The sequence below is a fragment of the Dryas octopetala genome, chromosome 9 (genome assembly GCF_963921425.1).
Source record: "Dryas octopetala chromosome 9, drDryOcto1.1, whole genome shotgun sequence".
NCBI classification, from domain to species: domain Eukaryota; kingdom Viridiplantae; phylum Streptophyta; class Magnoliopsida; order Rosales; family Rosaceae; genus Dryas; species Dryas octopetala.
In genome coordinates, this window is record NC_141374.1 from 3,519,091 (window position 1) to 3,535,957 (window position 16,867).

Here is a 16,867-nt window from a genome sequence, read left to right on the forward strand (position 1 = left end):
TGATGTGCATGATTTTTTTCATTCAAAAGCCTATCTGCTCACACTTGTTATATATCATTGTCACTGCAGATCAAGAAGCAAAGAGTGGAATTAGGAATGACCTTCACAAGTAGTGTTGCTTTTTGGACATAATCATCCTCACTCAAATTACCACTAATAGGTTGGTTTTTGAGGTTATATATATGTGCATTTTGGGACAACATATATTTTAAGTTTCTAGTGGTGTATGTACTAGCTAGCTAGCTAGAAACAATGACTATATTAGTATTAGGATTTCATTACTATGTAACTATCCTTTTGTTGTAATGGTCGAAAACTTTGAACAATTTGGTTGCCTTTAATGTGAATTCAAATTTGGTTGTTATTCTTATTGGTTTAGCTTTAGATTGCATTTGATAAAAATTTATTAGTATTATCATTATTTTTTTTCAAACACACCAAAAGCAATGGCGTTAGAGCAACGCCATGTAAACATTTAGATGACAGTGATTGAAAGTCATCTAAAGTCAACCATTTTCAATGGCATTCCATTAACGCCATGGAAAGGTTTTGCATGACATGAATCCAACGCCATATAATTACACCCTTTCAATGGCGTTTGAGCCATGCCATGTAAACACTTTAGATGACATGGATTAAAAGTCATCTAAAGTCAACCATTTTCAATGACATTCCAGTAATGCCATGGAAAAACTTTACATGACACGAATCAAACGCCATAAAAAGTGTAGAAGGATGACAAATTTTTAACGTCATGGAAACTGTTTAAGATGGCGTTTTTTGGGTGCCATAGTAGGGCCACCCTTTCAATGGCACCGGTATCTAGGACGTATTTTGGTGCCTGGAAAACGCCATGAAAAACCTTTCCATGACGTTTTTTGGGCGTCATGGAAAGGGTTTTTTTGTTGTAGTATAGTCCAATTAGTTTACATTCCTAAAGATAAGTATTACTAATTCAAGGCTGTGAAACTAGGTACCTTATTATCCTAATTTGTTATCATGATAGTTTCCAAATTATGCATGGGGGTTTTAACTTATCTAAGTCAAGTTATTTTCCTATTAGTCTCGGGTTTATGCAGTAAGGAGGGTTTCACTCTCACTAATCACTTACAACATATTAGTTTAACAAATAGGCATGCTGTCAAACAAAGTAAACTCGTAAGCAACACAGACCTTGACAGTTTATTTAATTTACTTTATATTGCGAGTCATTTTCCCCCAACCTGATGAAGCAAGTTGAAGTCATCAACATGCTACACCATGTTGAGTTTCTTATTCAAAGTGAGCAGCTACTAGCAGAAAATTCAAAGAAGTGAGAAAGCTATAAAACCGAGGCAATGTAAATTCCTTTGCATAATAACTAGTAATCTACTGGAAGAAAGATGTAAATCAATTTAAAAAGTTCAAGCTTATTCCATCACCAAGTACACAGCACCAAGAATTCAATCACATGCACTGATATAAATGTATACATATAGATATAAGAAAAACATAGGTTTTAAGTGGGCTGGCTCCCCCTACTTTAAATGAGGTCCCTATTCTTGTCATACTCCCAGTAAGGTTGATGTCCTAGTCCAATACATAATAGAATCATAATCAGCCTTAGTGGATCAAACTTAGGGTTTTCTAGTGTTTAGTGGCTTGTTGGCTAAGGTAGTTAGGTAGCATCCGAGTCCTTAATTTCATAAGCAACCACGATCTGACCTTATACAAGTTTTAAATCATGTATTAAGTCATATTTCAAAGCTTAAAACTAAAACAAAAGTCATAATAATAAAAGAGGTAGTCAGCAGAATTCAAAATCAAGCTTTTTAATCCAAAACATAAGGTTTAACAACCCAAATCATGATTTATTTGAAAATAGGTTTCCTTCTGCCTTTAGAACATCCTTAGGGATGAAATAAAACTTGTCCAGTCATTGAGTATAAGCCAAAAGGCTCAAGAACAAGAATTTCCAAATTTGTACAAAAACAGCCTTTTCAAGATCAAAAGAGCAGTGTTGGCTTTGCCATTTCTATAAAATCACACATAAATAATTTGGATAATGTCAGAGCATTTGAAATTGTATAAGTATGGTTTTCGAAGAGTTAAAACTCACACCAGAAAATTTATTTTGCTGGTGTACTGTTCATATGGTCAAAAATCCTATCTAAGTGTGTATTGGTCCAAATCAAGTGAAATCAAATGGAAAATTTTTGAAACCATGTATATCAACTACTGTAACAATTACATTATAACCAAATTCCAAATGTACAAAATTCTGTACCCAAAACTAAAATGTTGTTTCATTGAAAATTAAAGTAGAGAACTACAATATTTAAGGTATTTTGTAAAATGCACTATAAATCCATAACAGATCGGATTCAAGTGATGATTCTTAACTCGAAATAAAGGTTAGGCTGTCTAGTTTCAAACCCTAGAATATCAAAACCAACACTTTTCTAAATCAATACATAATTCGAAAACAAGCAGTTAAGGTCATAAGATGGAAAAGTTTCCAAACAAGAATTTAGGAAAACATGTAAAGCCTTGGACTTCTCAGAATACTATTAACCCTAGCCACTTAACCAATACTTCAATTCTAGAAACTAAACTCTTAAAGAATTCAAGGAATGGGATCATGATTCTTACTAAAGCTTTCTTCAAAGAGCAGTGTATGCACTTCCTCTCTTTCTCCTAGCAGGTTGGTTTCCTTTTCTTCAAGTATCTCTCTCTCTCTCTCTCTCTCTCTCTCTCTCTCTTGTTTAATCCTCAGAGTAGTCCACTGCTGATTCTTGTTCCATAACCCGAGCTCGGAAAAGGAAGAGATAAGAGGGCCCTATGGAGAATGTGGTCAGAAATCCATAATAGAGTCCAACCACAACGACCGAATTGATTATCTACATCCATAAGGATACTAGATTACCTAGTATAAAATATTTTAAAGTCATACCAAACCTCCTTTTTTTCTTTTCTATTGCAATATCTGGATTATTATATGATGATTTTTTAACTTTCCATATATATATATAGAAATAGAAAGAGATAGACTAGAAACGACATCTCTTATCTCAATGACACCAAAGGTATATTAAGTGAATGGAATTGGGATATGGATGGAATATAATGAAATAAAGCCACTTTTAGGTTCCCTATGAAATGAGGCATGGAGCGGAGCCACTACGAAGAAGTTTCGGGGGTTACAAAGGAAACTTCAAGCTCATATTGGTCATGGGTTGAGAATGGGAATTGAACTATATGAGATCTAATCTCATGTTGTTCCTCAGTAGCTCAATGGTAGAGCGGTCGGCTGTTAACTGACTGGTCGTAGGTTCGAATCCTACTTGGGGAGATTTGATTCATTCCGAATTAAATAATTCGGAATGAAAGGGTTCGCTTTGACCGTTAAGAATAGGTAACCTGTTCCCTGTGTCTTTGTTTCTATTGCATTCTATCTCATCGTATCACATTCTGTTCTGCGATATTTGAGAATCATCGTCAATACCTCGGCGTAGGTCTGGAATAATCCCTTGTTCCACAGTCTGGGGCTATTTACAAATATCCAATTAAGAATTTTCAGATATACTAGCAAGTGGATCAAAGATGCAGTCATTAATTCGCCGGAGAGACCACAATTACCGCGAGCAAACATATTAATGACGAGGAACGCATTTTTGCTATGCTACTAATACTTGCACTTGCTCTGCAATTCTGCCCCAACCTGGCTGAGGAAGAATTACGGGGCGTAAAACAAAAAAATATGCTGATTCGGGCCGGGCATACTATACTTAATTCGCCCACCATTAATAAAAAATAATAAATAAATAAAATAAAAAGAATAAGGCCATTCCATTTCGACAAAAGACCCACTCCCAAATTCCTTAGCTTTGGGTCCGCTATCCCGATCATGATTTTCCTACCCCCAAAGGGAAAGGTCCTTCCCTTTTTGGCCGGTTGTGAGCGAGGAGGGATTCGAACCCCTGACACCGTGGTTCGTAGCCACGTGCTCTAATTCTCTAAGCTACAGGCCCCACCCCATCTCCACTGGATCTATTCTCAGGAGTACCCTAAAAAAAAGGAACCTTTCCTCTTCCCAGCCGTTTCCGATTAAGAATATGTGAAAGCGCCTCATAATGTGTTTTCAAACCCAAAATCATAATGTGTTTTCTTCAGCCAGCCATACACCGGTCCACTCAAGTAGCACTGCTTCCTCTTCAACCTAGATCTTTTCCTCCATCCTGCGAAGCTTCTTCTTACACAATGCAATCTTGTCCATCTGAATCTGGTGAAAAGTATCCTCCGCATATGCGTTTTGTCTTGCAACTGAGAGGAGGCTCTTCGCGTCGACTAATTGGGCTTTGATTAAAGCCACCTTGTTACTCCAATGATGAGCCCTATCCTCGTACCACTCGAGAAGATTAGCATCATGTATTGTTTGATCCACCGCAACCTGACCTCCGGACTCAACGGAGCCGTCACTCAGATATATGTGATTGGACTCCGTTGAGCGAGCCAAAGTATGCAACCTGGATGAATTTGTCAGTGGCACATATGGTGGAGGAGATGGATATGGAGAGTCATCCATATACTGTGGTGGAGGAAAGGGATCTTCACTTGCCATGAGATATAGTTAAAGGGGCGTACTTCCTAAATTGTGTTCTGCCTATCTTACATGCAAATTTCATTTATATAATGAAAATGAAGTTAACATGTTTATTTACGGCAATTGAGTGTTTTAAATGTCATTAATATTGGTGAGTGCAAGTACCATTTTGGGTTACTTGCTATTTGTTCGTCTGTCGTACTCACCTTGCTATGTGTGAAGTATTTGTAACCACTGTTAACTACACCTTTATATCTAATATTAATCATCTCATTAGATAATTTTTTATTTTTGAATCGTTCATCACATTAAAAAAAAAAAATAACACAAAGAGTTGAAGCCGCTACAAATAGTGAGTCTCACCTTCACCACTGTGTATATAATTGGATTTGTTTATTGAATGACAGAGTCTAGAGCAATTGCATTATGTGTGGCCGTGAAATTCAAGGAAACTCGTGTTGATCTGCTTAGGCATCAAAACCTCAACGAAACTGCATTGGTGAAGGTGTGGTCAGAGGTGGAATCTCAGGATTTCCACTCTGCAATCTCTGCCATTATCTATCAACATCTCGTGGCACCCAAGGCGTGCTTTCAATAAGATGCAGCTACATATTTGGCCAAGATGGTTTTCACTTTAGTGGTGGACAACTGTCTATGAGCTAAGAATGAGCTGGAAATGAGTTGGAAATGAGTTGGAGAGTAAAAACACCAATTTAAACCCAATAATTATTCACGTACGCCATTACCCATTTTGAGAGAGTATAAACATTGCCCCCCACCCCCCAATTCCCAGAGCTTTGGCCCAATTAGCCGAAGGGTTAAGGAATTAAACAAGCCTTTTATCCTCATTCCTCTGCTTAGGCCATTGCTGATGCTCGGCTGAAACTACTATATTATCGGCCTTAGCATGAATAATTCTTGGCCGTGAATCATCTCGGCCGCTCAGCACGCATGCTCTCCTTTCTTTTGGCTATTAAGCTATCAAGTCGTGAAAAACAAAGCTGAAGGACGGTTGTAAGAAATCCTTGTTTCTCGTCACAATCATGTCTTGGTTGTACGCTTCTCAAAAAAAAAAAAAAAAAAAAAAAAACCTCGCATGACTTTAGCATTATGTGTTGAAAGTGTTTGGTTTGACGACCTTAGGAACTTAGTTTATGCTGTAACGACCTGACCTAAATTTCACTAGAAATTTAAATTTTTATTTGTTGTGGACTTAAGAAGCACAAAAGAAAGTTAAATTGTATGACCCAAGGAAATTTTTGTAAATTTATTTGGAGACAATAATAAATTTTGGAGCTTCTTGGAAATTTGTTTGAGGTTACATTGATTTTTGGGGAATTAATTGAGGATATTAAATCCTTTCTTTGGGCAGATCATTGATGTTTCTTACCCTTTTGCTATTTGCTATCCTTTTTGTCAACCTGTAAATATTTCGAACATCTATCTTCTATCTTCGGGTTGGTTACTTTTTTAATTTACCGAACATCTATTTTTGTATGTTTCTCATATTTTTGTTGTAATAGTAACCTTGGTGGGTTGATTTATAAATAAATAAATATTTTATTTAATTATTTATTTCTGCTGACAATAAAAACTTTGATTCCACCCATTTTACTCAAACCCAAGGGCATCTTAACCTATTTTGGGGATGTTCGGGATTATAATACTCGAGGTACGGGTATTGTAGTTTCGAGCGTTCTCAAGGTTGGTGTCGTTGTGGTGTACCCAGATTTGGGGCGTCAGACACGTGCACGTGGATTTTTAAAGATTAATAATTTTTCAAAATGGACCATATCTAGTTAATTATATCAAATTAATAAATGTGATATGAAAATATCTCACTGGATACGATTATTAATTATATTCCCATAATGTTACCGATTTTTGTTTATTGAATTCACTATAAATAATTAGGACTCTATGCTTTGGTCATAACAATGAGTCAATCCGAACTAGGCCGGAGTTGTGAGATCACTATTAGATTTACTTTGTGTGTTATGAATTTTCTTGAATATTCCCCTTACAGTTTCCTATTGTAAGATGATACTCTAAAGCATTTTAGTGTTTATGAATTTATTTTATATGCTTACTTAATTTAATTTTTTTTCTCTCTTTATTTTTACTATAATCATCATATATGGATCTCCCCTCCCCCCCCCCCCCCCCTCCTAATTGGCGTATGAAATTTTATGTGGAATATAGGTAAAAAATGACCTTGTCTTGACCTTAGAATTAAATGCAAAAATTGTTTCTACTTTTTTTTAAATAGCATGTTCTACTTATTTTATAATTGCAGCAATCCTCAAAGATTTTTTCAAAATGTTCATAAGAAAGATTTATTCCAATTTATGAAAATATTTGTTAAGGAAGATGGAATCCATCTTCAATCGGATCAATGATTTACCAGATATATATAAAATTATGGTACGCTAAGATCTTCTCATTATCTTGCCTCCAACTCTTTCCATCTTCATCTACAAATTTCACCCTTTTCCTCTCTCTCTTCCTTCCTTCACCTTCACCATTTTCAACCACGACCTCTTCAATTTCTGATTTCACTGTATCTTCATAGTTGTCTTACTGCCTCAGCTGCTTCCTAGCTCAATTCCTCAGGTAATTTGTCTGAAACTCCTGGGTTTAGGTCTCTCTCTTTCTCTCTCTCTCTCTCTCTCTCTCTCTCTCTCTCTATGTACATATTTGATCTCATGTAACCTATGCTACAGGTGTTATATATTTCTTTAGGGTTTAAAGATCGATCTTCATCTGAAAATGAGTGGCCGAGGAGGAAAAATCATAATCCATTTATCTAGAGGTGAAATCTTGAGACACCCTGCAAGCTAGCTATCTTAATCCATGCATGTCAATATGTTTGACTTTTATCATATATATTACTGGTTTATGTTAATTTTTGATGAGTTTTCTTTTCTTTTCTTTTATTTTTAGGTCCAAATTAATCGCTATAGATCTCACTCTATCTGTCCGTTCTTTTCTTTCTTGTGACAAGGGTTTGAATAATTTTGATAAAATTAAATTAAAAGAAAAGTAACCCAGACAGTCATAGAAGAAAAAACGATATCAAAAGAAATAACCAATAAATGGAAAATTGTGTGTAGCATTGTGGTTTCAATTAACCTTTTTTTTTTAATCCCGGAAATTTAATTCATTTCTCTATAATATTTTTTGTGAAAAAAATATGTTTTTTAGTGCTCCTTGTTTTTTTTTTTTTTTTTTTATGGAGATAGACTGGATAACCATTGATATAAGTACATGTCCCCTAATTAAACTCCACAAACTGATTTGCTACAAATCTAATGATATATGTACATGTCCCCAAATTAACTCCACAAAGTGATGCGCTAAAAATCATTCCACAATATATATATATATATATATATATTCAGGCTCATTCTGTTGAGGTATACCTCAACTTATTTATGTTGAGGTATACCCTGTTAGGGCCCACACGAGTCGTTTTGTGTCGATCCGAACCGTTCAATTTTTACATCTCCATAGATAGATCATCCTTGCAAAAAATTAGCCAAATCGGAAATCATTTGCCTATCTAACTTTGATCAAATAAATGGACGAACCAAGTATTTTCGATGAAACCGTCCATTTGTTTTATCAAAGTTAGATAAGCAAATGGTTTCCGATTTGGCTAATTTTTTGCAAGGATGATCTATCAATGAAGATGATCCTTGCGAACGGTTCGGATCGACACAAAACGACTCGTGTGGACCCCAACAAGTTCATACCTCAACATAAATAAGTTGAGATATACCTCAACAGAAGGAGTATATATATTTATATATATCAGTAATGCTTCTATGAGCTACAAATTAAATTTGGTTGACTTTAAGCGTCAGCAATTTGTAACGGTTGGATGAATTAGCATGCATGTATGTTTAATTGTTTAGTTCAAGTGTTAGATGAAATCCAACTTTAGCAAATTGATGATACTTATAATTGTCGCTCATATATTTGAAAGGAATTAATATAGTTCTCAATTTCAAAAGTAACTTGATGTCATGATATATTTGGGAATTGATCAATCTATTATACTTATATACATTTTATGTATTTCTGATGCAGTTAAAGAAGACGAATATGTAGACACTGCAACAACCACTAAACTTGGTGCAAGCGCACTTCTCGGAGGCACTGATTATTTAAAAATTGTTTTGGATGGCCCAAACGACCATATTTATGTTGACGATAATCAAGGTCATGCTCAGCATCCAGAAATTAATAAAAAATAAAGCGATGTGAGTTCAACATTAACTTTAGTTGTCAGTTGTGTGTGTGTTAAGTAGTTAACTTATAAATTAATTAAGAGTCATACGTACCAAGCAAAGCTACATATATCAAACAATATTTAAGTAATATTTCGGAATTAAGTAGGGTTAATTAACATTTTGAATATATTATTGGATGTTGAAATCAGATGAGCTTAATTAATTCCTTGTTGATATCTTATATATAATTATATATTAAATCCATAAAATTTTCCCTTTAATTGGCAGGATGAGAATAATCATGAAAGTGATGATGAGGAAGAGGAGGAGGAGGAGCATGATATTGAAGTAGTGCACGACAACTGCACCATCCAACGTCATCCCTTCACCCAAACCCATTCCTTCACCCATTCATCAACATCAACCCTAACTACCACCGCAGCCACCAGGTGAATATATGCAAGTTTATATTAATTATTAATTACTATATATAGACATGATTAATTGCGTTAATTAATTTGTTGTTTCAAATTAAGCAAAATTTTGATGAATTGCGATGTTTGATGTATTGTAGTGGTGCTTCAAAGAAGGCGATTATTCTTGGCACAACTTCTAGACTTCGAGTGCTGCTACATTCTTTGATCTGTTGCTACCTAACTAGGCCTGCAAATTAAGTAATTAAGCTTCCTTGCGCAGTTCAGACATTGCATTGTGACTTGTGAGGCTTTTGAAATTAATTGGAAGAGTGTGATTGGTTCTTTAGATAGGCTAATAGAGTTGATGAGGAGCTAATTGATTGTGTGGACGGTAAGGGAGGAATTTCTTTATGAAGTTAAAACTAGCTCATTTAGGAATTCAGATTCTTGAGTGAAGAAAAAAATAGAGGCATTTTTTCTAGTGTTCCAAGAAATTTTGGCTTATTGTCCCTTTACATACCAAAAAAAGGGCCTTTTATCATTTTATATATTTTTATATTTGTAATAAATTAAGAATATTTATTTATTTATTTTCTATTAATTTTAGTTTCTAAATAGGTTCCACAAAAGGCCTCAACTTTTAGTCTTCCCTAGGGCCTCCTAAAGATTGTTGGGATCTATTGATACCAAGGCCTAGATTATAAAAAGATTCATAAGCTAACTTCAAAACGACAAACACCTTGTGTTGATTATCGGTGAAAAAAAAAAAAATACACTATCGATCGCTTAGTAGTGGCCGCGCGCTTGGTGTTTTGCGTTATTCGTTGTGGGTATTTGCTCTATTGAAAAAATATATATATACACACACACACACAAAGAGAGGACCTCCGCATTAGAGTTCAATGATTGCAACTATTTATTTTTTAAGCCTCTACTCAAAATCATCCGTACAAAATATTAAAGTCATAAATCAAAATCTCTTATAAATAACCTTTATAAATAAGAATCATATTAGAGTCATAAATCAAAATCTTTTATAGTACCAAAGATTATAACAATGAAATTAAAACAATAAAATCAAATAATGAGCCATTCTAAATCCTTCGTAACCTCAAATCAACAGATTTCTCAACTATGACAATAAAATAGAAGAGGTTAATTGTTACACACTCATCCATAGAGGGTTCTCCTCCTCACTAGTGTCCTTCGATGTTGGTGGTGTTGGGATGTCGATACTAGGGGTCCTATTCCACCAACTTCCTCCCTCTGAATTTGAGAGATCAATCAAGCTAACCATTTGTCCTAAGTGTATCTTGCACTCACAAATTGTGTAGGGGTGGAGAATCACCAAAGCAGTTGATCCCTTGCTCAACCAGTCCAAAACAATTGCATGCATTTCAAACTAGTTTTGTATATCAACATAAGCTTCAACGAAACCATAATCATTTGCCAAATTGACCTAAACACTCACAGGGCATATAAGTTACCAACAAACAGGTTTATCATGTTTAAGTCAATTACCTTTTAACATAAACTTTGCACATTTAATCACTAATTAAGTTGAATGGAGTTCCAAAGCAGTTAATAATCACATACCAAACATAAGTATAAAATCATAAATCTCATATTATTATTGCATTGTTTCACACATTATTATTCCTCACAGCTATCCATGAATAATTAAGTTCATGAAATGCAAATGCATGTTAACAATAAATAACCATGCAGTGCATAACTTTCCTCCAATACAAAGCTCACCTGTCAAAGTTTAAAACAGTGGACTTGCCCTAATTTATCCGCAATATCCTACTCATTGGTAGACCTTAGATAGTGAGATGTCCTTTAATGGAAGCATATAAGACTATATCTTCCCCTCTAACATATTTTTAAACTACATAACCCTCTAGAGAAACTTGTATGCATAATTTTAGAGAATCGAACCCAAGAATAAAGAAATATTTATCCTACCATCTCTAATTAGGAAGTCCAAACACTCAAAACACGTTAAAGTTTACATTCTTGATTCAAATCACTATGAATGCTAATGTAATGCATATATAGGCAGACTCCATGAAAGAGAAATTTGCTCCCAATGAACCATTTATGTATCATGCATATGCATTCATGTTATGACAGTTCCATATATATATATATATATATATATGCATGTTAAGTTCATTATACAAGTCATGCAAGCATGTTTCTTAATTAAAGTGATGAAACCAATAACTCACATTAAGGGCATCATTTTAGTGTAGTAGACTTTGTTTTATTTGCATACTTATTTTGAAGGCTTATTTATCAATTTGCCACCCGAAATTGTATTTCATTCCTATATTACCACCTGGAAGTATTTTTGTCCCACTTTACCACCTGTAACTTACACTCGTGTCCCATTTTACCTTGTTCCGTCACTTTTGTCAATAAATCCGTCAAAAATGCTGACGTGGCAAGGGCTATTTGGGTTTTTTGCACCCATTGCCATTCTGGATCATTTCTCTTCCACATGGGCACTGGGTATCACATGTGGCATGACACATGTGTATTTACGGGGCCCACCAATGTGAAGAAAGAAAAAAACACGTATTGCAAAACCCAAAAAATGGAAATCCCCCTGCCTCCCCTGCCATCCGCCATTAACACCCATAAACTTGCAGACCAGTCTCCATAAACCCCCACCTCCATTATTTAAGAGGAAGAACATCTCTCTGCAAAGAGGAAGAAAATATAACCAAGAATAAGGTGAATACGAATTTTGCATAAATAGAGGAACTACTGAACATCAAAACATCCAGTCATTAATGAAAAATAAAAGTTCATGAAGCATGGCTATACATCAGAAAAGAAAAATAAAAACAAAAAAACAACAAAAAATCTGCCTTTAATAATCTCTCCTTTTTGTGAAGTAGACAAAAAGCTTGTTTCTTAATACAAATGAAGAAAACCAGAGGTTTTAGTTGCGTGAAATGAAAAATTGCACCAATAATGATCAAAGGAAGCAGATTTGCTCCTCTGTTATGTGTCAAAGGTATAAGACAGAAGAAAGAAAAAGAGGAAATAGATGCGTGAGAGAGTTTGGTTGTGGTGGTCAATTAATTGATGCCACTTTTTTGATATTTTCTTATACATAGGATTCTTTTACAAACACAGCAAGCAAAGTAAAGAAGCTCACCGACTACAGTCTTAACAACAAGTCAAAGACATAATAATTTCATCTAAACTAGCTTTCATAATATATTAAAGTATTGGAGACATGATTAAAGCACAACAACAAGTGTTGGCATTAATCTTTAACATTCTGCAAGTGCTCCAGCCATTAGCATTTGTTTTGTAATTGTTTTTTGTAATGAATGAAGGCCTTTCCAATTTGCTTATTTAAGTACATTTACATGTGAACCTGCCATTTTCACCATTTATACAAGCTGGAAAGCTAAATTTCCAGAAAAAAAAAATTCATCACAAGTAAATCAATTAAGTTGCCAAGCTAAATTGCATGTTATATAAATAAACCTGTCTTTTGAACTTGGTAAACCAAACTGTGTTCCACAACTTGTCAAGTACATCTACAGCTCATTTCCATGTAATTATGCTGGAAATGCAAAAAATAGGGGATAAAACTGTTAAGCACATTCTCAAACCCTTGCACAAAATTATGAATCAAATTAACCCCATCGTCTTCACAAAAAACTTGACCAGTTTCAACATAAGACCTATTTCTACTTCAGCAACCTACTATGCAAGCACACAATCATCAAACCCATGGGAAATGCAGCTTCTTCTTTGTGAAATCACAAGGATGCCTCAATGCCTTCTTCTTCCTTGTTGGTGTCTTTTTCTTGGATGGAGACTTGTATTTTTTCTAACCAATTGGCTGGGATGAAGACTGCCCTGCAGGTTGACTCGAAGACTGCCCTGGGGCGAAACCTCTGTCTCGTCCTCTCCAAGCAGAGTCATTGCACCTTTGCAGGATTCTTCCTCTGGAATACAAAGCCACATGTGTCATGCCACATGTGATACCCAGTGCCCCATGTGGAAGAGAAATGATCCATAATGGCAATGGGTGCAAAAAACCCAAATGGCCCCTGCCATGTCAGCATTTTTGACGGATTTATTGACAGAAGTGATGGAACAAGGTAAAATGGGACACGAGTGTAAGTTACAGGTGGTAAAGTGGGACAAAAATACTTCCAGGTGGTAATATGGGAATGAAATACAATTTCGGGTGGCAAATCGATAAATAAGCCTATTTTGAAACATGGGAGGATAATTAACTATTACCTTATCAGTTTCAACTCCTAACTTTTAGTCCAATTAGTTTACATTCCTAAAAATATGTATTACTAATTTGAGGCTGTGAAACTAGGTACCTTATTATCCTAATTTGTTTCATGATAGTGTCCAAATTATGCATGGGGGTTTTAACTTATCTAAGGCAAGTTATTTTCCTATTAGTCTCGGGTTCATACAATAATTAAGGAGGGTTTCACTCTCACTAATCATGCACTTACAACATATTAGTTTAACAAATAGGCATGTTGTCAAACAAAATAAACTCATAAGCAACACAGACCTAGGCAATTTACATTTTCCCCCAACCTGGTGAAGCAAGTTGAAGTCATCAACATGCTACACCATGTTGAGTTTCTTATTCAAAGTGAGTAGCTACTAGTAAAAAAATCAAAGAAGTGTGAAATCTATAAAACCAAGGCAATGTAAATTTCTTTGCAAAACAACTTAGTAATCTACTGCAAGAAAGATGTAAATCAATTTAAAAAATTCAAGCTTATTCCATCATCAAGTAATCAGCCTTAGTGAATCAAACTTAGGGTTTTCTAGTGTTAAGTGGCTTGTTGACTAAGTTAGGTAGCATCCAAGTTCCTAATTTCATAAGACCCCACCGATCTGACCTTATACAAGTTTTGTAAAACCAAAACAAAAGTCATATGAATAAAAGAGGTAGTTAGCAGAATTCAAAATCAAACTTTTTAATTCAAAACATAAGGTTTAACAACCCAAATCATGATTTATTTGAAAATAGGTTTTCTTCTACCTTTAGAACATCCTTAGGGATGAAATGAAACTTGTCCAACTATTGAGTATAAGCCAAAAGGCTCAAGAACAAGAATTTTCATATTTGTACAAAAACAGCCTTTTCAAGATCAAAAGAGCAATGTTGGCTCTGCCATTTCTATAAAATCACAAAAAAATAATTTGGCTAAGATCATAGCATTTGGAATTGTATAAGTATGGTTTTCGAAGAGTTAAAACTCACACCAGAAAACTTATTTTGTTGGTGTACTGTTCATATGGTCAAAAATCTTATCTAAGTGTGTACATGTCCAAATCAAGTGAAATCAATTGAAAAAGTTTTGAAAACATGTATATTAACTATTGTAACAATTACATAACCAAATTCCAAATGTACAAAATTTTGTACCCAAAACTAAAATGCTGTTTCATTGAAAATTAAAGCAATTAAAGAACTACAATATTTAAGGTACATATTTTGTAAAATACACTATAATTAAATCCATAATAGGTCAGATTCAAGTGATTCTTAACTCGAAATAAAGGTAAGGGTGTTTAGTTTCAAACCCTAGAATATCAAAACCAAAACTTTTCTAAATCAATACATAATCCGAAAACAAGCAGTCAAGGTCATAAGATGGAAAAGTTGCCAAACAGGAATTTAGGAAAACATGTAAACCCTTGGACTTCTCAGAATACTATTAACCCTAGCCACTTAACCAATACTTCAATTCTAGAAACTAAACTCTTAACGAATTCAGGGAATGAGATCAAGATTCTTACTAAAGCTTTCTTCGAAGAGTAGTGTAGGCTGCCCTTCCTCTCTTTCTCCTAGCAGGTTGGTTTCCTTTTCTTCAATTATCCTTCTATCTCTCTCTCTCTCTCGTTTAATCCGCTAAGTGAATGTAGTGAATGTGGGGAAAGATGTTTCTAAGAGAGGATAGGTTTATAAAGAGAGGGACATAGTTGTTGGAGGGAAAACGAAGAGTCACCTCTTCAGTTTTCAATTTTAGAGTGGGATGGGGTTTGAGTGTTTAACTGACAGTTTGTGTTTCCCTAAGAGGCTCTAATTCGCTAACCAATCCCTTAAGGCCTTCTGAGTTGGATAATTAGCTTACTGGGCTAGTCTTAACAGCCCATTAACCACTCCAAGGTTGTTACTTGCTTAGCCCTCTAATTAAACACCATCATTTTATTTCTTTTTCTTTTTTCAAGCCCAAAACCATTTTACACTCAACCTAAGTCATGATCACCATCCCATGCCAAGGTTACCTTCCTTATCTCTTCTCCAAGTAACCTAGGTTTCTAGTCCTAGTCACTATGGCCGGTCAACACTAGGGTACGTTCAAGAGGTCAAACACTTAACTCTCTAGAGTCCCTTTAACATGCATAAGTAATAAGCATATAAATACACTAGTGTAGTAATGTATTGAATCCAAAAATATATATTATCCAAGTATATAAATAAAACTTTAAACCAAGTTAGTCACAATTAGCATAAGTGTATCAATATTAGATAGACATTCATACAGTAAAATTTTTTTTTTTCATAAAGTTAAACTTGTGGATTAAATCCACATCTTGAATTTCAAAATGTAAGAATTAATTAGCACTAAACAAGATAATTAATTTAGTAGCACCCTTAAACCAAAATCATTAAAATCTGGGGTGCTACACAATGGGAGGTCAATAATTGATTATTGAATTGACTTATCAATATCCAAGTCAAAAAATTGACACAGCTATTCCCAATTGACATCCCTGGAACCGAGATAAGGTGGGACCCAGAGCAGAGCGCTTTGAAATTTAATTGGCCAATGGTCTAAATTTTGGCTACCAACGATCTGAATTTTGACCGTTGATGTGAACCTTTTTTTTTTTTTTTTTTCACTTTAACATTTTTACAAATCCTATATATGTGTGTGTGTGTGTGTGTGTGCACTCTCTCATGTTGTTTTCAGAACATTTCATACCCTACATTTATGTATTACCCCTCTTGAGCTTATTGTAGTGTTCATTTCTTTCTCCACAAATTGTGTATATATACTTTTTTTTTTTGCATCAAAGATGAGTAAAAAATGGCCACATTTTTTCCAATGATAAAGAAGTAGCCCTATGCCGTGCTTTTGTTCATATATCCGAAGATCTGATCATTGGTGCGAATCAAACTCGAAAAGTATTTTGGGTCTAAGTACATGAAAAGTATGTTGAGCTTACCGGTGAGGCGTTAGGCGAACATACAACCGAGAGTGTTAAGTGCAAATGGCACCGAATATATCATGCATGAAGATAGTCACATATTATCATTCTTATCTTAAGCAAGTCGACAACCGTAGGCAAAGTGGGCTCTCCGAGGTCGACCAGGTAGGCTTATTAATGTTTTATTATTAATAATTACAAAATATATGTTTTATCATTATAATTTATAATGTTAATGTTTTAATGTTATCAATTATATTTGAAGGTCCGAGAAGCAAGAATTTTGTTCAAAGAAAAAGACCCAGCATGATTTACAAAGGACCATTGTTATAAGGTTTTAAAAGATGTCCTCTTTGTGGGTGTCACTGATTGGCAACCTATCGAACTCACCGATCTTAAGCCATGCA

General features: G+C 34.8%; 1 non-coding gene across 1 annotated transcript; it reads left to right on the forward strand.

Annotated features, from left to right (window-relative positions):
• The first annotated feature begins 3,259 nt into the window (after positions 1 to 3,259).
• TRNAN-GUU (transfer RNA asparagine (anticodon GUU)) lies at positions 3,260 to 3,331 on the forward strand. The gene has a single exon. It is a non-coding gene; the product is annotated as a tRNA-Asn (tRNA).
• The last annotated feature ends 13,536 nt before the right edge of the window (positions 3,332 to 16,867 follow it).